At 47.5% G+C, this 24,585-nt stretch overlaps 2 long non-coding RNA genes across 7 annotated transcripts in view; one reads left to right on the forward strand and one right to left on the reverse strand.

The window, feature by feature from the left end:
- Positions 1–9,374, reverse strand: part of LOC147034487 (uncharacterized) — a 48,586-nt gene extending 39,212 nt beyond the window's left edge. For both annotated transcript variants that reach the window (XR_015058971.1, XR_015058969.1), the window contains exon 1: positions 9,231–9,374. This is a non-coding gene — a long non-coding RNA (uncharacterized LOC147034487). The remainder of the gene's footprint in view (positions 1–9,230) is intronic.
- Positions 1–24,585, forward strand: part of LOC147034486 (uncharacterized) — a 131,434-nt gene that overhangs the window by 43,483 nt on the left and 63,366 nt on the right. For 2 of the 5 annotated variants that reach the window (XR_015058987.1, XR_015058973.1), the window contains exons 2-3: positions 19,374–19,481; positions 20,998–21,097. This is a non-coding gene — a long non-coding RNA (uncharacterized LOC147034486). Of the gene's footprint in view, positions 1–7,120; positions 7,337–19,373; positions 19,482–20,997; positions 21,098–24,585 lie in introns of all 5 variants that reach the window. The other 3 variants (XR_015058980.1, XR_015058982.1, XR_015058984.1) reach the window with 3 other exon arrangements.

Raw genomic sequence — 24,585 nt, forward strand, 5'->3', positions numbered from 1 at the left:
TCTTCTCTTCTCCCCTTCTGTTCTCTTCTCCCCTTCTCTTCTCTTCTCTTCTCCCCTTGTCTTCTCTTCTCCCCTTGTCTTCTGTTCTGCCCTTCTCTTCTCTTCTCCCCTTCTCTTCTCTTCTCGCCTTCTCTTCTCTTCTCCCCTTCTCTTCTCTTCTCCCCTTCTCTTCTCTTCTCCCCTTCTCTTCTCTTCTCCCCTTCTCTTCTCTTCTCCCCTTCTCTTCTTCTCTTCTCCCCTTCTCTTCTTCTCTTCTCTTCTTCTCTTCTCCCCTTCTCTTCTCCCCTCCTTCTCTTCTCTTCTACCCTCCCCTCCTTCTCTTCTACCCTCCCCTCCTTCTCTTCTACCCTCCCCTCCTTCTCTTCTACCCTCCCCTCCTTCTCTTCTCTTCTACCCTCCCTCCTTCTCTTCTCTTCTACCCTCCCCTCCTTCTCTTCTCCCCTCCTCTTCTCTTCTCTTCTCTCCCCTCCTTGTCTTCTCTTCTCCCTGTCCTTGTCTTCTCTTCTCCCCTGTCCTTCTCCCTGTCCTTCTCCCCTGTCCTTCTCCCCTCTCCTTCTCCCTCTCCTTCTCCCCTGTCCTTCTCCCCTGTCCTTCTCCCCTGTCCTTCTCTTCTACCCTCCCCTCCTTCTCTTCTCTTCTACCCTCCCCTCCTTCTCTTCTCTTCTACCCTCCCCTCCTTCTCTTCTCTTCTACCCTCCCCTCCTTCTCTTCTCTTCTACCCTCCTCCTCCTTCTCTTCTCTTCTACCCTCCCCTCCTCCTCTTCTCTTCTACCCTCCCCTCCCTCCTCTTCTCTTCTACCCTCCCCTCCCCTCCTTCTCTTCTCTTCTACCCTCCCTCCTTCTCTTCTCCCCTCCCCTCTCCTCCCCTCCTCTTCTCTTCTCTTCTCTTCTCTTCTCTTCTCCCTGTCCTTCTCTTCTCTTCTCTTCCCTTCTCCCCTGTCCTTCTCCCCTGTCCTTCTCCCCTGTCCTTCTCCCTGTCCTTCTCCCCTGTCCTTCTCCCCTGTCCTTCTCCCTGTCCTTCTCCCCTGTCCTTCTCCCTGTCCTTCTCCCCTGTCCTTCTCCCCTGTCCTTCTCCCCTGTCCTTCTCCCCTGTCCTTCTCCCCTGTCCTTCTCCCCTGTCCTTCTCCCCTGTCCTTCTCCCCTGTCCTTCTCACCTCCCCTTCTCACCTCCCCTTCTCACCTCCCCTTCTCACCTCCCCTTCTCACCTCCCCTTCTCACCTCCCCTTCTCCTGTCCTCCCCTTCTCACCTCCTCTTCTCCTTCCCTCTCCTTCTCCCCTCCCCTTCTCTTCTCCCTCCCCTTCTCCTCTCCCCTCCCCTTCTCCTCTCCCCTCCCCTTCTCCTCTCCCCTCCTTCTCCTCTCCCCTCCCCTTCTCCTCTCCCCTCCCCTTCTCTTCTCCCCTCCCCTTCTCTTCTCCCCTCCCCTTCTCTTCTACCCTCCCCTCCTTCTCTTCTACCCTCCCCTCCTTCTCTTCTACCCTCCCCTCCTTCTCTTCTCTTCTACCCTCCCTCCTTCTCTTCTCTTCTCTTCTACCCTCCCCTCCTTCTCTTCTCTTCTCTTCTACCCTCCCCTCCTTCTCTTCTCTTCTCTTCTACCCTCCCCTCCTTCTCTTCTCTTCTCTTCTACCCTCCCTCCTTCTCTTCTCTTCTCTTCTACCCTCCTCCTTCTCTTCTCTTCTCTTCTACCCTCCCCTCCTTCTCTTCTCTTCTCTTCTACCCTCCCCTCCTTCTCTTCTCTTCTCTTCTACCCTCCTCCTTCTCTTCTCCCCTCCTCTTCTCTTCTCTTCTCTCTGTCCTTCTCTTCTCTTCTCCCTGTCCTTCTCCCCTCTCCTTCTCCCCTGTCCTTCTCCCCTCTCCTTCTCCCCTGTCCTTCTCCCTCTCCTTCTCCCCTCTCCTTCTCCCCTGTCCTTCTCCCTGTCCTTCTCCCCTGTCCTTCTCCCCTGTCCTTCTCTTCTACCCTGTCCTTCTCTTCTCTTCTACCCTCCCCTCCTTCTCTTCTCTTCTACCCTCGTCCTTCTCTTCTCTTCTACCCTCCCCTCCTTCTCTTCTCTTCTACCCTCCCCTCCTTCTCTTCTCTTCTACCCTCCCCTCCCCTCCTCTTCTCTTCTACCCTCCCCTCCCCTCCTCTTCTCTTCTACCCTCCCCTCCCCTCCTCTTCTCTTCTACCCTCCCCTCCTTCTCTTCTCCCCTCCCCTCTCCTCCCCTCCTCTTCTCTTCTCTTCTCTTCTCTTCTCTTCTCCCCTGTCCTTGTCTTCTCTTCTCCCTTGTCTTCTCTTCTCCCCTGTCCTTCTCCCCTGTCCTTCTCCCCTGTCCTTCTCCCCTGTCCTTCTCCCCTGTCCTTCTCCCCTGTCCTTCTCCCCTGTCCTTCTCCCCTGTCCTTCTCCCTGTCCTTCTCCCCTGTCCTTCTCCCCTGTCCTTCTCCCCTGTCCTTCTCCCCTGTCCTTCTCCCCTGTCCTTCTCCCTGTCCTTCTCCCCTGTCCTTCTCCCCTGTCCTTCTCACCTCCCCTTCTCACCTCCCCTTCTCACCTCCCTTCTCACCTCCCCTTCTCACCTCCCCTTCTCACCTCCCCTTCTCACCTCCTTCTCACCTCCCCTTCTCACCTCCCCTTCTCACCTCCCCTTCTCACCTCCCCTTCTCACCTCCCCTTCTCCTGTCCTCCTCACCTCCCCTTCTCACCTCCCCTTCTCACCTCCCTTCTCACCTCCCTTCTCCTTCCCTCTCCTTCTCCCTCCCCTTCTCTTCTCCCCTCCCCTTCTCCTCTCCCCTCCCCTTCTCCTCTCCCTCCCCTTCTCTTCTCCCCTCCCCTTCTCTTCTCCCCTCCTTCTCTTCTCCCCTCCCCTTCTCTTCTCCCTCCCCTTCTCTTCTCCCCTCCCCTTCTCTTCTCCCCTCCCCTTCTCTTCTCCCCTCCCCTTCTCTTCTCCCTCCCCTTCTCTTCTCCCTCCCCTTCTCTTCTCCCCTCCTTCTCTTCTCCCCTCCCCTTCTCTTCTCCCCTCCCCTTCTCCCCTCCTTCTCCCCTCCCCTTCTCCCCTCCCCTTCTCCCTCCCCTTCTCCCCTCCCTTCTCCCCTCCCCTCCCCTTCTCCCTCCCCTTCTCCCTCCCCTTCTCCCCTCCCCTCCTTCTCCCCTCCCCTTCTCCCCTCCTCCCTTCTCCTCCCCTTCTCCCCTCCCCTTCTCCCCTCCCCTTCTCCCTCCCCTTCTCCCCTCCCCTTCTCCCTCCCCTTCTCCCTCCCCTTCTCCCTCCCCTTCTCCCCTCCCCTTCTCCCGTCCTTCTCCCCTCCCCTTCTCCCGTCCTTCTCCCCTCCCCTTCTCCCCTCCCCTTCTCCCTCCCCTTCTCCCCTCCTTCTCCCCTCCCCTTCTCCCGTCCTTCTCCCCTCCCCTTCTCCCGTCCTTCTCCCCTCCCCTTCTGCCGTCCTTCTCCCCTCCCCTTCTCCCGTCCTTCTCCCCTCCCCTTCTCCCGTCCTTCTCCCCTCCCGTTCTCCCGTCCTTCTCCCCTCCCCTCATCCCGTCCTTCTCCCCTCCCCTTCTTCTCTTTCAATCAGCACTTTATTAACACAAATGATGTGTTCCTCTTTTCTCCTGCCGGTAGAAGCCGATACCATCAGGTCTTCCAGGATATACATGTTCTTCCAGTAACCCGCTCGTGGTCAAACTTCCAAAATCCAAGCTTTCTGTGCACCTCCATTCCTTTGTTCATCTTTCCTCCATTTGGTGGAAATGCCTTCTAGAGGCCGGTTAATCCCACTCTTCCCCCAAAGCTTTAACAAAGTCATGCACCACCAGAACCCCATGCCTTGACAGGGAACTTTTCATTTCCTTTTTTCTGTTTTTGCCCACATGCTATCTTAATCTTCCATGAGTGCTGAAGTTGTATATGAAAAGATAGTATTATTTTCCGTATGATAGAATTTATGTATAACATTATTGGGCAATGCAAGGTATCTTGGAGATGACCAGTTTATGGTATTTTATTTTTAATTCTGCTCTTATTTTGTTGTAGATTTTACCTTCCACCTGTGCTAATTTTGAGACTGGGGCAGGTTGGATATTTGTGTGAAGTAGAGAACCATAAAACAACAGTGGAGTAATTGATGAGTCGAGTCAATTGCACACAGGAAGAAATTATTGAACATGTCACAGATTTGCTGCAAAATAGGATTGAGGCTGCTCAATTCCATACAAGGTTGAGAGAGGTGGTAAAAGAGTCAGTGGACCAACTTAAGGGTCAAATGGAGTTAATGTGGAGGATTCTTACATGTGGCAATATTTGGGCCCAGAGGCCCAGAAGGCCTGAGGAGAAAGGGCTGGGAAAGCATCAGTGGTGATTTGGGAATGGATGTGGCTGGTGCATGCAGAGCAGTGTTTCGATAACACTGCTCTGCATTCAGCCTTAGTTTAGGCCATTCCTTTGGTTAATTGGGATGAAACAGGATGTGCGGAGGCTTTCATTACCGAAATTGATTGTTTTTTGAATGAATGACTGCATGGGGACTGGATGCACCAATAATTTGGTGGATATTTCATTTTGACCGCCAACAGATGTGATGGCTGTGGTTCCGAAGAGGCAAATTGGGAGCCAATAAATAATTGCAGCCTTAAGTTGCTGTTTTAACATGCTGAATCAAAGTGAATTGGTACAGACTCAATTTCAACATCAGAGAGGAGAGTAGTCGCATCCTGCTTTCAGAGTTTGTTCATCTCGCAGCTGCTGGGACAGCTCCATGTGCTCGGTCATGCATGGGCATGAACTTGAGGTTGTTCAGCTTTTCCCTCTCCCCATCTCCTCTGTGGTTCACCTGTGCCCTTTTACACGCCGCTCATGCCCTCATAGCTTTCTCGCTGGGATCCTCTCTCCCAACCTGAATGATAATTAATGGCATTTCAGCTCTGTGGCTTCTTGCTCTCAGGACCCTCCCATCAGGCTTTATTTATCTCATTCAAAATTCTTACACCATTTGATTCAATTTCTTCCATCTTGCTATTTTCTGCCCCTGCTGGCTCACAGCATTGCACAATAAAGTTATTGTTGATTATTTATTATTCCTTCCTCCTTATTTTGTTATTTTAAGCCGATAATGGATTTTTTTTTCGTTAATAATCAAGGTGATGTTACTCGTTTGTCTCTGTGGTGCATTTTGCTAGAAATTAAACCTTTAATGAGGTTAGGACATTAATGGGTTTCCTCTCGACACGAATGAGCTCTGCCACGGACATTACAAACTGCTGCTCGGAGGTGCGTGACAATGTGTGACTGGTTGCCTTGCAAAGATGGTGATGAGCTTTATCGCTAAAATGTAGCACTCTTTGCAGTGATGCTTCATCCTTGATGGTGTTCATTATAATTTTTAAGGATTATAATGAACACCATCATATCCAGTAAAATATTTAGTGATTGTGATTATCATGTTTATTACATTCTTTAACTCGGGAGTTCATAGAAAACATGAGCTCGAATGGGCTAAGATCCTCATCCTCTTAATGATGACGTCATAAAAACGAATATGACGTCATTGTGATGAATCAGGTTTTAAGTTGATAGAAACTGCATCCCTGCCGCAGTTGGATGGTCCTCCTCGGGGCATTGATGACCCCAGTGTTTTACATCATGCCCTCAAGCCCACATTGACTCCAGAGGGAGGGAGTGGAGGAAGGGATCTTTGAGGGTGATTGATTGTACATGGACAATTTGTTAGACATTTTCGTAACTACCCTGTACCCCACATATAAAACAAAACTATAAAATAACATGATATAAATGCCACAATTATAATAAATATGATGCACAATAAATGAAGATAAATGCAACACCCAATTAATATATTACATCAGCAGGCATCCGTTGACTGGCCAAACAGCCACCAGACTCTCAAATGCTTTGGTGAACTACGTACCCATTTTTTTTCTTCTTCAACACAATATACGTGTAAATATTCAGTTTTCCATCTTTCAGTTGCAGCAATGCAAAATGTGTTAGTTTATGAAACGAGCTCAAATGAGCTAAGATCCTCGTCCTTCAACGATTACATTCTTTAACTCAGGAGTTCATAGAAAACGTGAGCTCAAATGACTTAAGATCCTCGTCCTCTTAATGATGATGTCATAAAAACTAATATGACATCATTGTGATGTATCAGGTTTGCGATAAATTATCTGTGCTAATACCCGGCTTGATTCCCACAAACAATTTTAAAAGCTTGCCTAGTTTAGGAGATAATTTTTTTGGCGATTTCCATTAGTGGCGATATGACGTCAGCTTTTTTTCTCGGAAGAATTTCCAAAATCGGAGATGGTTACTGCCTGCGCGTGGGCTTCCTGCATATACATGGCAAGTTTCACGAAGATCCGATGAAAACTCTGGGTTGTGAAACAAAAAATGTCAAAAAATAGGAATGACGTCATAAAAATTGATATGACGTCATAGTGATGTATCTATCATATGTGCGGTAATTCATCTCTGCTAATGCCCTGTTTGATTCCTGCAAACAGAATTCAAAAAGCTTGCCGAGTTTCAGAGATAAATTTTTAGGTGATTTCCATTTGCGGAGATATTTTGACGTCATAACTTTTTTTTTCTCAGAGGAATTTTCAAAATCGGAGATGGTTACTGTCTGCGCAGGGTATTTTTACATATATATGCCAAGTTTCACGAAGATCCGATGAAAACTCTGGGTTGTGAAACAAAAAAGTCCAGAAGAACAACAACGTGAGTAAGACTTAGAGATCCTCCACGAGGATCTAAAAAGGCACCCATTATGTATACAATCACGTGTTATCTTTTTGCCAAGTTTGAATAAAATCGGTCTAGACATGTCCGAGTTATGGTTGCGGACACACACACACACACACAAACACACATGCAGGTCACAAAAATCGAGACCAAATCCATGAGTCCCCATTTTGGACTAAGCCCAATAGGGAGATAACAATATCTCGTCCTTGTGTTTCAGCCTGGATAAAGTCTCCATTTTAAGATGAGGCACTTAAAATGATGTCCTTTTTTTATGAAGAGATCTTCAGTAAAATCGAATCTTTATTTGAGGTCAAGCCTGTAAAACGTTCACCATGGTTGCAAAAATTCACTGTGGATACTGCTCAATCGGCTCATTCCCTTTTGCCCTTTCTCAGCACGAGTTGTTGAACCTCTGCCAATGGATGACTGCCACACTCAGGCACGAAGAAATTTCACAAACCATGTGCCTCATTATGACGCGGTTGTGAGATGGAGCCAAGGATAGACTGAAAGCTCAGAGGCGCTGACCCACGATTCGGGGGAGTGGTGGTGGCGCGTGAAGCATTCCGCCCAGGGGTGGCACCGCGCACGCGGTTATGTCACTCTGCAAGGTAAACGTGAGACGAGGAAGAGTAAAATGGTGCAGCCACCTGTTTACTTTACCACAACTCCTCAGCCTTTGGCTGTCAGCACCTGTCAAAACAACATTTACAATAACAGCAAGCTGTACTTCAAAGAATGCGTGCAGGTGCCTTTTCACAGCCATTTGGATGATCCTGAGCACTCATGAGGATCAACAGTTTTGTCAGACTTTGGAAGATTTCAACCTTCATGATTTATGAAGGAACACCTTTAACAAATTGAACATGAATATTTTGAGTTAAATTTTTCACAGGATGGATAATTAAAATTAAGTTTTTGATTTTCCTCTACTCCATCGTAAGTGGACAGTCAATGGATTATCACCAACATATTTTGATTCACATTGTGTAACTTCTTTGTTGAGCATCTGGTATGGTTATTGTTCAACATTTAACTCTGCAAATACACAAAAGCTGAAAGTAATCACCGAGGGGAAAGCATCTCTTTCACTTTGCACATCAGATCAATGACTGACTGCATTAATGTTGTTTTGGTTTTTTTTGCATAAAAATGGCTTTTGTGAGCATTTCGTTTTTTTTAGATCCTCGTGGAGGATCTCCAAGTCTAACTCGCGTTGTTCTTCATCTTCTTCTTGTGGCCTTTTTGGATCCTCGTGGAGGATCTCTAAGTCTTACTCACGCTGTTGTTCTTCATCTTCTTCTTGTGAACTTTTTTTGTTTCACAGCCTACAGTTTTCATCGAAACTTCCTGAAACTTGGTATGTATATATATATATATATATATATATATATATATATGTATGTATGTATGTATGTATGTATATATATATATGTGTAAAAATACCCTGCGCAGACAGTAACCATCTCCGATTTTGAAAATTCCTCCGAGAAAAAAAGTTGTGACGTCAAAATATCTCCACCAATGGAAATTGCCGAAAAAATTATCTCCGAAACTAGGCAAGCTTTTTGAATTCTGTTTGCGGGAATCGAACAGAGCATTAGCAGAGATGAATTACCGCACATATGATACATCACTATGATGTCATTCCTATTTTTTGACATCTTTTGTTTCACAACCCAGAGTTTTCATCGGATCTTCGTGAAACTTGCCATGTATATGCAGAAAGCCCACGCGCAGGTAGTAACCATCTCCGATTTTGGAAATTCTTCCTAGAAAAAAAGTTGACGTCATATAGCCGCTAATGGAAATCGCATATACCATTATCTCCGAAATTCGGCAAGCTGTTTCAATTTTGTTTGCGGGAATCAAGCCGGGCATTAGCACAGATAATTTATCGCAAACCTGATGCATCACAATGACGTCATATTCGTTTTTATGACCTCAGCATTTAGAGGTAGAGGATCTTGGCTCATTCAAGCTTGTTTTTTTGAGATCCCATCCAAGATGGTCAACTGGAGGCTATTTTAGTTGTAAAAAAAAAAAAAAACCCGTTGTGGAACACTGCCTCAACCATTTCTCAGACATTCATTTACCAATGTTGTTCAAACTTGGCACACATTAGGAATCCATCCATCCAATGGGACCACACACTGTGCAGAGCATTGGTGCTGCCTAAGCAGTCTCCTGGGCTATTGGGCATAATTCTGGACAGGTCGCCACTCCCACACAGGATACTCGAATGACTCTATCATCCCAGCAAGCTGGTACTCATTTTGTCAACCTCAGGAGGATGACTGGCTGAGTCAACCCCACTTGTTAATAATTCGACAGCCAAACAGGATTTGAATTCAGGACCGTAGGATCCCAAGCCAGCCACCCAAACCATTTTAGTTTAAAAAAAAAAAAAAAAAAAACCTCATGAACACGTCCGAAACCATTTCTCAGATGAGCATTTACCGATATTGTTCAAACTTGGCACACAGATAATGAATGATTGCTTACGTAAGCATGTCATTCGTTTTCAATGTGCATCCTTCACTCCGCACTTGTGCCTTCCTCCTCCGAACTCTCCTCTGACTGACTGACGTCGCCGAACCACCATTTCCTCCTCCGGGGCATGGCTTGCTTGCACGAAACCAGGGAAGGTGTGGCCTCTGCCCACTCACATGCCTGACTAGCCTCTGACATCACGCCCATCAATCATCAGCCTCAGGGGCATGACTTCGCCCGCCGTCACCCTTGGAGGCATGGCTTCTGCCAGCTTGGCATGTTTGCTTGTTTGTTTTCATGGTTTTGGTTATAAAAACATAGGGAAAAGTCACAGGGGCAATTACATACCGGGGAAGTTACCCTTGATCCCTACCTAATTAACACCGTACCGCCCCCGTGTGGTGACATGTCACACTTAAACTCACAATTTCCTTAATTACGTAGAGATGTCTGCTACACATCTATGGACCAAACTACTCTATTCAATCCTAAATTTCCTATTAAATTCTTCCATCTACCCCCACAACCACAATAATATTGTTGCACCACCACTACTACTTGTATTTAATGGTTAGGGTTGCTGGCTTAAGATCTTAGGGTCCTGAGTTTGAGCCCCCTGTTGAACCATCGAAATAACAACAGGTGGGGTTGTCTTAGCCTGTCATCCTTCTGAGGTTGCAAAATGAGTACCAACCTTCTTGCTGGGATGGTTGAGCCATTCAAGTATCCTGTGTCAGTGGTGACCTGTCCAGGATTGTACTCCTTAGGCAAACAAAACTGCCTTCGCAGCCCGATGCACCTTATGAGAGTTATGGCGTGAAAGGAATGGTTGTTATTATTATTATTATTATTATTATTATTATTATTATTATTATTATCTACTACTACTACTACTACAATACTGTTACGAATTCTGGCCCGCCTGGCGTGCGATCGGCCGCGTAACTCCAATAGCAGCCGCATCGCCCACTAGACGGACAATTCAGTCGTGACCCTCCTGGAACTACCGCCAGGAGCCAGTCACGGGTGGGGGTTTAACCTCACCACAACCCAGTCTGCATTCTACCCGCGCGAAATAGGGTGAATCGCCGAATGTCGATATACCGAAATACCCGCACAGGTAACCTACCAAGGGGTTGCACCACGCCGCAGGTCGGCTTAGGACACGAACCGCTGAAGCGATTCGTTCCGTGCTACAGGGATAACCGAGTGGTGTTATCGCCGACCTCGACGGTTCAGTGATTCTTCTTTACTCGGGTGTTTAAAACCCACTACTCATTCCACGATGCAAGATGGTACTTTCAATGTGGGGAAAGGAGGACGTGACGAATGGGATACGTTTCACACAAGGACATTTATTTACAACAACACGTATTCAGTCAAGGCAGTCATGCAATATACAGAAACGAGGCAAATAGAAAGCAATAGCAATACCACCGACTACGATTATTATCTACCGTCACTTACACAATCGTTACTTAACAGGACACGGCGCCACAGCATGCATACCAAAACAACAGGAAAACCCTCCCCATAGGCAGGGAGGTAGACGGGGTTCGTAAACCTTTATGGTCGTGGGCCGTGGATGACCGAAAAGGCCTGCGAGACCTTGCTGGTTACCTGCCCCCTTGAGGTCTGACGGTGGGCAGGTCGCGACGCCTTGTTCCCATGGCAGCTAGCGTAGCCGCGCCTGCTCTCGGGCCTTTGCGGTGACGTGGTCAGTGAGTTCTCTCCGGCGTCCCTCGCCAGACGCGCAGATTCGCACCACACAGCCGGCAGGGCTGCGCCTCCCGTCTGCGTCTCCGAGGCGTCGCCCGGACTCGCCACCAGCCCGCGCCTTCACCGACAGGTCGCCCAACGCCAAGGCGAGAGAGCCCGACCTCGACCACCAAGAGAGAGCTCGAAGATGAAGCCAGAGGATGACGTCCACCAAGAGAGCAAGTAGAATCCAACACGACCCCGACAGAGAGGGCGAGCCCTGCGTGCGGTCCGCCTTATATAGCGCGGGGCTCCGCCCTTCTCTTCTCCCCGTTTTCGGCTCCGCCTCCCTTCGAGAAGGTTCTCGAAAAGGGGCGTTCCCTCACCCCGACCGCCTCACGCTGTGCATCCACCAATAGGCGGCGAGCTTCCCTCCCCCTTTCCTTCACACCAAGCGCGGGGAAAATAGGTGGGAAAAACCCCACAGGCCTCACGAGCATTTGTTCTGCCAATCCTTCTCAGACGGTTTCCGACGCGGAAACCGTCTTACCGTGGTCCGCGGAGGATGGCGTTCGAAACCGGGCGTAGTGGCGAAGATGGTGGTGATTGTTGTGGAGGTGGTGTGAGCGTGGTGGGCGTTGTGGTGTAGTTTGTGGCGGTTGTTTGCGTAGAGGTTTTGGCAATGGTGGCTCAAAATAAAGAGATATAAAGAAAAACGGCTATCTCAAAGGGTCGCAGCCCGGTGAACACGAAGAAAACCCTTTAAACAATGGTGGGGACCTATCTGCACATAAACTTCGCGTCAGAACTGATCTGAGGACCCTTTATTTCCACAGCCATAACATTACCCCCTCCCTTTTTTTTTTACAGACTCGTTCCGAGGCGTCGGATTTGTGTGTGCCATCATGTGTAAGTTCTCCCCTAGTACGATTTATCTTTGGATCCCTGAGTGCGACATTCTTTGTATTCTTGTCCCCAAAATAAATAACCTAGGGGCTGAGTAACGAACTAAACAAACCCACTCATACAGACGACTTAAATAAATTGCTGGCGCTAAGACACAGATGCCGGGGGCGCAAAACACATTTACATTGTATGCCTTAACCTTATAATTTTACACTACCCCATGGCCCAGGATCGATGGACTCTGCGGGAAGAAACAACCGTCACAAGCAGGGGGCCAGGCTGCTTAAACGCAGTCCAAGGCTCCCCCCTTCTTAAAATGAATGCAGTGAACTGGCAAGTGTTGCACGGGCTGCCAGTGCAGTCCTGTGTTGCAGCTGCCAACAGGGCAGTCCTTGCGGCTTGCACGATGATCCTGGCGCACATGGAAAAGAACAAGGGGGGGGGGATGCAGAACAGAATGCGGCAAAATGGGGCAAGGCGTGGCATGACAAGGTCGCTGTAACAAAAACAGCCGGCAGTGAAGCTGACCGGCACAGGCCTTGTAGCAAACAGCCAGCAGATGATCCGACCGGCACAGGCCTTGCAGTAAACAGCCGGCAGACGATCCAACCTGCACAGGCCTTGCAGTAATAGCCAGCAGGTGACGTGGCCGGCACAGGCCTCGAAGCAACCACAGCCAGCAGACGAAGTGGCCAGCCTCTTGCCTTGAAACGGAGGTTGGTGGAGGAAGTGCGGTGGTGCAGGTCACTCGGAAGGCGGGCTCGGACCTACCCTACCGTCTCCCTCCCATCCTATCGCCTTTGCCTGTCTCTGTCCATACCCACCCCCTTAATTTGCAAAAAGCCAATTTAGCCCCAACTTATTTTTGTTTTTATTTTTATTTTTACTTCCCTTCCTATAAATCATCCCCAAACCCCCCTTATCGTCCTTGTTCGGCTAACCTATCCTGTCTCCTAGCCGACTCGCAACCCCTACGTTCCCTTCCTGGAGGGGAATGAGAGAGCTGGCATCCTGTGTCGAGGCCCAATCTAAGCGTCAGAATGGCCTCCTCATATTTCAGCGATCTAACTTCACCACGGTGGGTCCAGCGACCCACAACGAGAGCGAAGGGATGGATGGTGCGGAGGGGTACACTTCCTATCTACCCTAACCATTTAACTGTTAACTACCTCAGGGCTTTCCAAAAGTGCCTCTCACTTAAACTATCGGTTCTAAAAACCAAGATTCCCGTTGCCTGTGTTGGTGTCGTCTCAAATTTCGGGCCATGCCCTCCAATTTTCCTCCCGTGCCCTCACACGGTTTCATGGCTGGGACGCGTGGCTCCCTTGGCAGGAACTACCCTCTGCCGATTCTCCAACAATGGCACCCCCGGGCACTACACTGCCTCCGAACCTACCAGCTCCCAAAACTGGGGAGTGCCCTCCCTGGCGACTCCCCACCGATGCTCACGTGGCGTGTGGACGCCCCGGGTCCCTTTACGAGGGTTGCCGGTGCCCAGTACACTGCCCCTGTGGCATATGGTGCCCCGGGCCCCGCATCATGCGGCCTCACCCGTGCCCACTACGCTATCCCAGCCCCCCATGGACCCTTGGCCTACCGCAGCCGACTAGCCCGGTGCCTGGGGTACCGACTCAGCGATACTCACCTTTCACAGCCACGCTCCCAGCCCGTCAACAGGGCTCCTGCACCCCTCCAAACGGGTATCGAGCCTACATTCCCACCAACAGCAAAACGACTTCCATTTTTGTTAATTTGACTAACCCACTAACTCGCATTACACTGATCCCGGGGTCCCTTGGGTGGGAATCACTCCTCCCCCCAATCATACATCGCACTATGCATTCCCCTTCGCTCCACACACACAGACCCGCTGGCCTCACTCACTCAACATGTCTCCACCTCACAACTCTTCAACACACACCGCTGAATTCTGCCATTCTGCTCACTAAATCCCCTCAACGACCTCGTGCTCCCACGTCATCCCTTAAACTACTGCACGTTACTTTAAACACTACGCAGCTAAGCTATGTCCCCTCTACACACTCACAGTCTGTCACTGTCCTCAAATCCTCAAATCACTTCCCCATCTAAATCTGACTACAATCCCTCTACCTAATCCATTCCACAGGCCCCATGAGGACTTATCCCTGCCCCATGGAGCCGGTCTAGCTAAGCTAACCCTTCCCCCCTAACAAGTTGTGTCCTGTGCCCAAGCAAGGGGGTCTTCCACCCCTTGCTCGGGAATCCTGTTCACCCGAAACGAGACTTGCTTTTTCTTTTTTTAAATGCGCGTGCATCAGCGCGGCAACTCGCAACCTGCGCTTTCTTTTACTCCCGTGACGTTATGGCAGCTGTTCACGTACCTCGTCCCTCTTGGACGGTACCATCCGGCAGGGGTCTCCCCTCCTGCCGGATTCCAACCCTACGTGCAGCCATGATGTCACCCTGAGCATCAAAAACAAGCCTCGCATTTCGAGGGGTTCCCCACACGAATACATGTGCTCTGCCCGTTGGAGCTTCACACACGCCCGCGTGGAGAACCCATCCGGTCCAAATCCATTACCAGCCTACCTTTTGTCCGTCGCAGGATCGGCAACATTCACCGCGGGTGTTTCCGGACCGGGTTTCACTCCCGCAAGCACGCACGCGGCGGTCTCGTGCGAAGCACAGCACTGACCTCGCGCTCGCTGCTGGGTAAACCCAGCGTGGTCCCCATTACAGCTACGGCCGCTACCCGGCCTCTGTCCCTTATCTGTCGCCGTCGTCGTCTCCATTCAACACCACTCCCATGTGTCACGACTCTCACACCATTCCATGACACTCACACTCGGAGACGCGGCTGCGTGCTCCCGCATGCCGACCGTCATCTCCCTTGCATACCGCTCTCTCACACACACACGGTCTCTTGCATTCGGCCGTTCACTCACGCACAACATTTCACTTGCACAGGGGGTCTCACTCACACCATGTGTGCTGGAAAGCACGCATCTCCGCACACTCGCAAACACGCACACCTGCACAACCACACTGGGGATTTGTGCCACCAGAAGGGTTACCGGGGCCTTCATACCCCCCAAGCTCGGCGTGCACCCGTCCACAGCAGTCGCCCCCTCGAACTCGCTTGACACGACCGAACCCACCTGGTCGAGATCAGCTTCAAGGGAGCATCGCGTCTCCCTTCGTTCCTGAAGGAGGCTATCTGGCTGCTTTCACCGGGTCACAACACAGATCGCCAGCTCGCCCCCATTAAGCCTCGCTAACTCCATGTGTATGTGCTCGTCTTTCACCCCGTCTTTATCGTGTGATCTCTCCTCTATTTTTTTCTATCTCCCGAGTTTCTATACATTTTATTTCTTTTATCTCTTCGTGTTTATTAGTTTCTTCCTGGATCTTCGTCTCTGTTTCCTCCTTCGTTCCATTTAATTCATTCTCAATTCGATCTATCTCCCGTGTCTCTGGCAATACTTCTCCCTTCTCTAGTTTTATTTGTGTCTCCTTTATTAGGGTTGGTCCGAGTTGTTCTTTCATTCGACGAGTGGTGTCGATCAAGTCCTGCACCACTAACGTTCCTCCTTGTGGTGATGTCACACATCCCACACCATTGCGCTGTTCCATTTCCTGGCTCCTTTTGAGTCGTTCATCCTCTCGGAGCTTTTTGAGTTGTTCGTTCTCTTTCCGGAGTTTTTCGATCTCCGTAGACTCAAATTTTGCTCTCCCCTTGAGCTGGTTAATTTCAAACTCGTATAGTTTTTGTTTTCTCTCCCACTGTTCCTCGTGCTTTTCAGTCTCCAATCTCATCGTTTCTTTGAATTGGCTTACTTCTTTTTCCCGTTTCGTTCGTTGTTCTCTCATTATCTCTGCGTACCTCAACCTTGCTTTCTCCTTAAGTCGGTCTTGTCCTTTTTTGTTTCATTCCTTGTTCTTTCACGATCTCCACGGACCTCAACCTTGCTTTCTTTTTTCATTGTTGTTGTCTTTCTTTTTAAAATTTCTTTCACCCCCTGTCCCTCATTCTCCAATCTCATAGTTTCCTTCAATTGGTTAACCTCAAATTCATGTTCTTTTTGTTTTCTATTCCACTGTTCCTCTCGTTTTTTCCCTCTCCAATCTCGTTGTCTCCTTCAATTAATTGATTTCTCCTTTCTGCTTCATTCCTTGCTCCTTCACTTTCTCCTCGTACTCCAACCTATTTTTTTTCCTTTTGTCGTTCAGTTTCAAATTCATACTCTTTCAGTTTTGTATTCCACTGTCTCTCTTGTTCCTCATTCTGCAATCTCGTTATTTCCTTCAATTGGCTGATTTCTTTCTCCTGTCTCATTCCTTGTTCTTTGTGTTTTTTATTCCACTGTCTCTCTTGTTCCTCATTCTGCAATCTCGTTGTTTCCTTCAATTGGCTGATTTCCTTCTCCTGTCTCATTCGTTCTTCTTTCATTACTCTTTCTTGCATCTCATTCTTTAATCTGGCCTTGGCTTCCAGCTGTTCGATCTGCACAGTGTGGTTCCTTAACGTTTCATTCTCTGTTCTCGTTCTTTCCTCTCTTAACATCCTCAGTTCTTTTTGTAGTTCCCTCTTTGTTTTGGTGTTCATGCAACTCAAAAGTTTTTTTTTTCCATTTTTCCTCTCTGTCTCTCTTCCTCCTCACTCATTTCATCCCTTTTCTTGCTCCTCTCCGCATACTTCAACCTTGCTTCTTCCCTTTGTTGTTTCTGATATTCCTGTTCTCTTTTTACCTTCTTTTCTAGGCTCTTTCCTGATTGCCTGTTCTTACCTCTTCCTTCAGATGTTCCAATTCCAAATCGTGTTCACTTTTTTCTTTTCCCAGCTTTTTTTCCATTCTTTCTCTCCTCTTTTTATCGTCTCTTCTAGGATTTCTATTATTTTTTTGCCTGCTTCTACCTCTCCCTTCAGTTTTTTTAATTCCAAATCGTGTTCACATTTTTCCTTTTCGAGCTTTGTTTGCCTTTGTTCTTCCTCCCTCCTTTTCTTCCTGTACATCGGCCCATCGTTGTGACTCCGTTCGCACGTAATCCTCAGGAACCCTGTCTATGTGCCGCCGTGCCTCGTCCAATTCAAAGGAAAACGAATGCAATTCCCCTATACAGTTGTCACCATTCCTCCACTGCTACAAGGACTTCGACACTTGTCTCCGAAGCCTGTCAATGCATGCTCCGGCATCCTGCCATGGCGCCTGCCGCGACCACGTGGTCTGAAGCGGTGGCTGAAAGCACTCGCCTCGTGTCGTGCCGTTCGTTGTGCTAATAATAGCAGCACCCTCCGTGTTGCGCTGATATGCGATTGCACCGCCATTGTGTGACTTTGAGTTCGTTTGTCGGCAAAGTTCGTACTCAGTGTATGAGGGTGAGCTCCCCCCGAAAGAACCATCCCAGGCCGTGGACTCTACATTAAAAGACATACCTATGCCACCCGGCACCCGTTCGCCTTGAAAAGCCATCTTATTTCGTGGAATAATTAATTTTTAAAATCGCTCGTGTTTGGTGGGAATCGGGGGTCGCTCCACTCACCCCTGAACCGATTCCCGCGAATTTAGTTGGAGGCGGAATGGATTTGAATCCCACTCCCGGACACCAATGTTATCGAATTCTGGCCCTCCTGGCGTGCGATCGGCCGCGTAACTCCAATAGCAGCCGCGTCGCCCACCGGAAGGACAATTCAGTCGTGACCCTCCTGGAACTACCGCCAGGAGACAGTCACGGGTGGGGGTTTAACCTCACCACAACCCAGTCCGCATTCTACCCGCGCGGAATAGGGTGAATTGCCGAATGACGATATACCTAAATACTCGTGCGGGTAACCTACCGAGGGGTTGCACCAAGCCGCAGGTCGGCTTAGGACACGAACCGCTGAAGCGATTCGTTCCGTGCTACAGGGATAACCGAGCGGTGTTATCGCCGACCTCGACGGTTCAGTGATTCTTCTTTACTCGGGTGTTTAAAACTCACTACTCATTCCACGATGCAAGATGGCACTTTCAATGTGGTGAAAGGAGGACGCGCCGAACGGGATACGTTTCACACAAGGACATTTATTTACAACAACACGTATACAGTCAAGGCAGTCATGCAATATACAGAAACAAGGCAAATAGAAAGCAATTGCAATACCACCGACTACGATTATTATCTACAGTCACTTACACAGTCGTTACTTAACAAGACACGGCGCCACAACAGGAAAACCCTCCCCATAGGCAGCGAGGTAGACGGGGTTCGTAAACCTTTATGGTCGTGGGCCGTGGATGACCGAAAAGGCCTGCGAGACCTTGCTGGTTACCTGCCCCCTCGAGGTCTGACGGTGGGCAGGTCGCGACGCCTTGTTCCCACGGCAGCTAGCGTTGCCGCGCCTGCTCTCGGGCCTTTGCGGTGACGTGGTCAGTGAGTTCTCTCCGGCGTCCCTCGCCAGACGCGCAGATTCGCACCACACAGCCGGCAGGGCTGCGCCTCCCGTCTGCATCTCTGAGGCGTCGCCCGGACTCGCCACCGGCCCGCGCCTTCACCGACAGGTCGCCAACGCCAAGACGAGAGAGCCCGACCTCGACCACCAAGAGAGAGCTCGAAGATGAAGCGAGAGGATGACGTCCACCAAGAGAGTGAGTAGAATCCAACATGACCCCGACAGACAGGGCGAGCCCCACGTGCGGTCCGCCTTATATAGCGTGGGCCCCGTCCTTCTCTCCTCCCCGTTTTTGGCTCCGCCTCCCTTTGAGAAGGTTCCCGAAAAGGGGCATTCCCTCACCCCGACCGCCTAACGCTGTGCATCCACCAATCGGCGGCGAGCTGCCCTCCCCCTTTCCTTCACACCAAGCGCGGGGAAAATTAGCGGGAAAAAACCCCACAGGCCTCACAAGAGCTTTTGTTCTGCCAATCCTTCTCGGACGGTTTCCGACGTGGAAACCGTCTTACCGTGGTCCCGCAAGCGCGCACGCGGTGGTCTCTTGTGAAGCACAGCACGGACCTCGCGCTCGCTGCTGGGTAAACCTGGCGCGGTCCCCATTACAGCTACGGCCGCTACCCGGCCTCTGTCCCTTATCTGTTGCCGTCGTCGTCTCCATTCAAGACCCGCACTCCCACGTGTCACGACTCTCTCACACCATTCCATGACACTCACACTCGGAGACGCGGCTGCGTTCTCGGAGGATGGCGTTCGTAAGCGGGCGTAGTGGCAAAAATGGTGGTGATTGTTGTGGAGGTGGCGTGAGCTTGGTGGGCGTTGTGGCTTAGTTGGTGGCGGTTGTTTGCGTGGAGGTTTGTGGCAATGGTGGCTCAAAATAACGATGGATAAAGAAAAACAGCTATCTCCAAGGTTCACAGCCCGATGAACACGAAGAAAACCCTTTAAACAACGGTGGGGACCTATCTGCACATAAACTTAGCGTCATAACTGATCTAAGGAGCCTTTATGGTGTATTGCGAATTTCCACAGCCGTAACAATACTGTCAGTATGGTGCAGGAGGAATGCACTTACCTTTGAGCTATGTTGTCTAGATTTGATGACTGACCTGACTATAAACTATAAAAATGGTGTTTTGCAGGTTGGGTGCATCCATCACGAAATGCACCGTTCATCGGATGGACGTTCAGCAGGGTGTGTCTTCTACGATGATTAGTTGGTGCTCCTGAGTGTCTTTTGTCAAGTGTAGGTGAGATAATGGCTAATTTTGAAATCCCTTCCACCCTCAGTTGTTGAAAATTAAACACAACCAGTTCGTTCGTTCAACTCTTGGGCGAAAACCTTTCCCCTGCTGACCTCATAATAAAGTAGGATTAATTGGGAGCATTAAAGGAGCAGTCAATATATTACTATCATCATTGTAGTGTGAGACTGAGAGCTCTGTGTTTCCATATCTTTGGAGGGCAGGGAGGGAGGGGGGCTCAAATCCGAAAACCCTCAAACACCTTTACCACCGTGGGCATCAATGTGCCCAGGAGTTATTATTTCAGAAGAGACCGAGGCCGTGCTTTGTTTTCCAAACACTTGTTGCAATCTTTACCTTTATGTTCCCTTCATTTGGATTGGCCTGATGTTCCCTTCAATTGGATTAGACTTTCATTTCCAAAGAGCAGGTTGCTTGGTAACATTTGCTTCCAAACATGTCTTTGCATAATAAAGCCTGAAAGGCAATTAACTCCAGAACTCTCCATAGATCAGTACCATGAAGCAATAAAAGGAAAGTGTTAAACAGTTACTCTGCTTTGCAAAAATTTACATCTGCAACTCTTTTGAATGGTTGTTCTATATTTTATGACCTCATTGACATTAAGACTGGTTGATTTATTAGGATGAATTCTGAATTGATGTTTTGTTTTCTTTCAATGCTGTTGAAAATTTTAAAACATGTTTTCGAGAGTAGTCTTTCTTGTATGTATAGTATGATAAAAGGGACGTTTCAATTCAGTTATCATGTCTTCTTTGGCTCACTTGTGAATGTTAAAGGTCCCACCATATCTATTGCAAAACTAGGCCATTGGATGAGGTGCTTGGCCAAATCTCGCCTTCATTGCATTGTCTAAGCATTTGGTTGAGCCCTTTGTCTCATAAGTGCAAGAGCTGTAGCCATCCCATTGGGGCTTCAGGAATGGTGAGGATCCATTGTGGTCTCAGGTCAGAGATCAGATTGAAAGAGCACCTGGCCAAAATTGCTGAAAAGTATGCATCCTGTGATGAGTTATCAGGGTGCAGCACCATGGAGTTTACACTGTTTCCAAGGTTTGGAGTTAACATTGCATTTTCATTGCATGACAGTAGTCTTGGCATACGGTTTCGTTGTTTAAATCTCAACTCATGTCTCTGTCTGTCTGTTTTTTTTCCTATTCAACACTTTGAGAGTGTAATCATGCCATGTATGCTGCATGCAATATGTGAACCAACATGCAAGGACTAAAGACGTGTGGATGGTCCAATATGTGAAAGAGGGGGACAATTCTCTAGGCTTATTGTCTACCACCAAGGCATTGTAGCACAGATCAAAGTGGAAAGAGAGGATGTGATTTAGGATGCTGTAAAATGTAGAGCAAAGTCAGTTATATTGCAGAGAGAGCAGTCAGAGTGGTTGCACAGCTGGTGGAGTATGCTACTGGTTGTGATGGAGGATGCGATATTTGTGGTGAGTGACGGCAGCTGGAGAGAGAGATTTATGAGCATCACGTTTCCTCCAGATCGTGTTGAACTTGTCTACCTGCTTCAAGGTTGCCAAGTCCATGGTATGCATTGCTATGAGATGCACATTTCTTCCTGACCCGGATGACCTAATAAGAGGTAAGCCCACTGCTGTTTCAAAATGGCTGGGCACTGTTGGCCTAATCATGGTGGACGTTCTTCTTCAGTAATCCAATAGACACATGTTGTACCTTGGGACTGGAGCACTGCTGATTTATCGAGGGATTCCTATGCCAATTTGCACCAACAATGCTCAACACACTCGTATAAACCCCTTGCACATTATATGAAACAGAAAATACAAATCCCCACTTGTATCAATATTCATAGTTTCTCACTGTGCATGGAAAGAGATTAACTTGAACAAAATGGTACAGACTCGTTCCATCTTTGACTTCTGCTTTTGTCTTACCTGTGTGTCCTGTGGATGTGTTGCGATTATGGGAAGGATTGAAAGACGCGCCGCAGTTAAACGTTTATATTGTAGATTCCTGAATTGCAGATGTTTATTCATTTAAACCATGCTCGCTGAATGATACCCAACTGTAAATGATGTGTGCAAAATAGCTAAGCACCATACCCTGACATTTTGTCTGTATGCTTAAAGCTTTATGCTACATTTGTTTTTGCCAGATTTGGATTCCCATCTGATTACTCGTGTTTTTGTGGTATTCAATCGGTATTTGAATGCTTCCTTGGTGTTCCCTGGATTCTTCCCAATATGCCTGGCATTCACCATAACTTTTTATACATATGTTCACAGCCTGAGATGTAGATTGAGTTGAGCCATAAACCCAGAATTTCCATCTTTTGCACAGATGAGTTGACCATTGTTCTTTTAACTCGTGCACAACGCACATGTTGAGGTGCTTCACCCAAGCTGTGTGAACCACCGACAGCATATTCTGGCACGAGAGGTGTTTAAGGAAACAAAGCAATCAACAAGTCCCTGTGACTAGTCCACAATGAGCACTGGTCCATCAGACCTCACTGGAATTGTGGAAAGCCCCATGCCCATGACAATATGATTTTGAATGTTGTTACATATTCAATGTTTTTAGTACCATTATGCTTAATTAATGAAGACATTTTCTGCCTCATTAATTTGTTGTATACTCTCAGTATATTTGTATTATACTTAATATGCTTTACATTTCCTTTTCTATAACATTATGCTGCCATGGATAAAGATGGGGTTATAAACAAATATAATCAGTCGCAAAAACACTACTTGTAGGTTCACAAAAAATATTCCTTACAACATTTATGTGGAAAAATAATTGTTTGGCATGTTCTGTCCTGAATGTTTACCTTATACTGTAAGCCCAGGTTAAAATTTCACATACTGTGTTCATTTGTAAATTATATCGGTGTATATGTATTATATATATATATATATATATATATATATATATATATATATATATATATATATATACATATATATATATATATATATATATATATATATATATATATATATATATATATATATATATATATATATATATATATATATATATATATATATATATATATGTACATATACGTATATATAATGTTTGTGTGGAGGTCAAGCAAAAAAATTATAAATTAAAAAACATCAATACATGTATACATAAATAAATATACATCAATTGTACGTTCTGGCTGTTATGGTGAGCAGCAGCCACTGATTATATCTCGCATGGTAAAACCGCATAATCCGCAAATAACAACCGTCCATCTGCCACCCAGATGTCTGTTCCCACCATAGACTCCTAAAGAGAAGGACTGGAACCTCCCATGCTCGGGGTTTGTAACTTGAGTCTGAAGGATTAACTTGAGTCCGGGGCTAAAATGACTTCTAGAAGGGCTAGAGACATGATCTCGGGATCTATATAGGGGTTTTTGATGACTGCGAGTTCAATAGTGTCATTTTCAACACCACTTGAGGTCATCTACAAGGTCAAAAGGTCATATTTCAAGGTCAAATTACTGAATTTTGGTATTTTTTGCCCGTTTTTGTGTCTAACTCATAAACGGTGAGAGATGGCTGATTGTAATAAGATGCAAGTGTATAGAGCTGTCAAGCTTTGATATTTATTGTCATATATCGTACTACATAAACATTATATGCATGTCACAACACGATGCGTATTACAACTATGTCTATGTCTATCACTAGTTGGAGAGCTTTTCTTGCCTCCTGAGGCATCCCAAACCTTTTATTTGTCACTTACATTGAGGACATGAGCTTTCAATAGAATGTTACCTAAAGTAGTACATGCAGCATTACGACAAGCTAAAGGTGCATCTACAGAGGATAACAGCTCAGCAAAATGAAATCGGCAACGCATTTTCGTCTTGTCATACAAATTATAGGCATTATGTATAAAAAAAAGACGGTTGACATAGTCAGCACACTCAATCCACCTCTATTCAAATTATCGAGAAACTCAGATGACACCTCGTTACCATCTTCATCATCAATGATCTCCTCCATACTAGTGCTATCGCCATATTTATGAACAAGGTGTCCGGCCAAATAAACTACTTTATGCTTAAGAGCATCGTCGGACCCCAAGAGATCCTGAGTGTCTTGAAGAGTAATCTCGTCAATGAGTTCACTTCGCTCATCTGGATTTATGGAAGTTGTACAGTTCTTGTCGCAATCAATCACACGAGAACTATATTTGGGCATAATGTCATGCTTAATGAGTGTTTGCAAATTTACAATTTTAGCTGCAGCCATAATGTCAACTATGTCATTGTGGAAGTTTCCACCGCTTCTTTGCCTGGCCTGGCGGAAAAACTTTTCCAAGGCTTCATCTGCAAATATAGCAGGAAGAACGTAGTCAAAGTCTTTCTCTGCCAGAAGCAATTTGGCAGCATCCACATTATTACGTGTGGACACAGTGAAGGCTTCAGCAGTTTGCTGAGTTAGCTTCAGCTTACGACCACCACCTCCTTGCAATGCGTAGGTAGATATAATTTGGCAGGCCTGCTCCAGCCTAGTGAAACTTGTACAGTCTGCTGTCCAAGGCTGTCTGGATTCGTCACGCAGATGGATAGCTGAGAAACGGTCTTTCACGTTCATCATCATGAACCACTCACTCATCTGGGGAGGATGATTGTGCCTTCGCTGATGCCCAGTGAATCCTTGAAGGTCTTTAAAGCAGCGACAGTCTTGTCATTGAACACTTGGCATACCAATGGTACGCTCTGGCGTTGAAGGGGCTTGGGGAAGACAGCGGTGTGCATCAGCTTGGTTAAGCGAATAGAAGTAGCCCGGTCGATCTCATAAACCTTCTGAATATCACTCCAGTAAGCTTTGTACTCATTACCATCTACGACAAATGAGAGTGTCTTGCCATCAACAGTAATCCAGTTGTTGCGAACATTTTTAAAGATGTGCACGTAGTCGTACACTAAGAACACAGATTGCTCTTGAATTGACAGCACTTGGCAACTTCCTGGTCCTCCAAGTTTTGAATAAACACTGTGGTTGGTATTGCAATTGTCACATATCAAAGAAATCGCAGTACCGCCAGCACCAACCACAGCTGATGCAGCTTCGATAAGGAGTTCCTTCAGCTGATCGGCAG

This window comes from Eptatretus burgeri, chromosome 1, assembly GCF_056783735.1.
Source record: "Eptatretus burgeri isolate ZD-2024b chromosome 1, Ebu_testis_v1, whole genome shotgun sequence".
Classification (NCBI taxonomy): domain Eukaryota; kingdom Metazoa; phylum Chordata; class Myxini; order Myxiniformes; family Myxinidae; genus Eptatretus; species Eptatretus burgeri.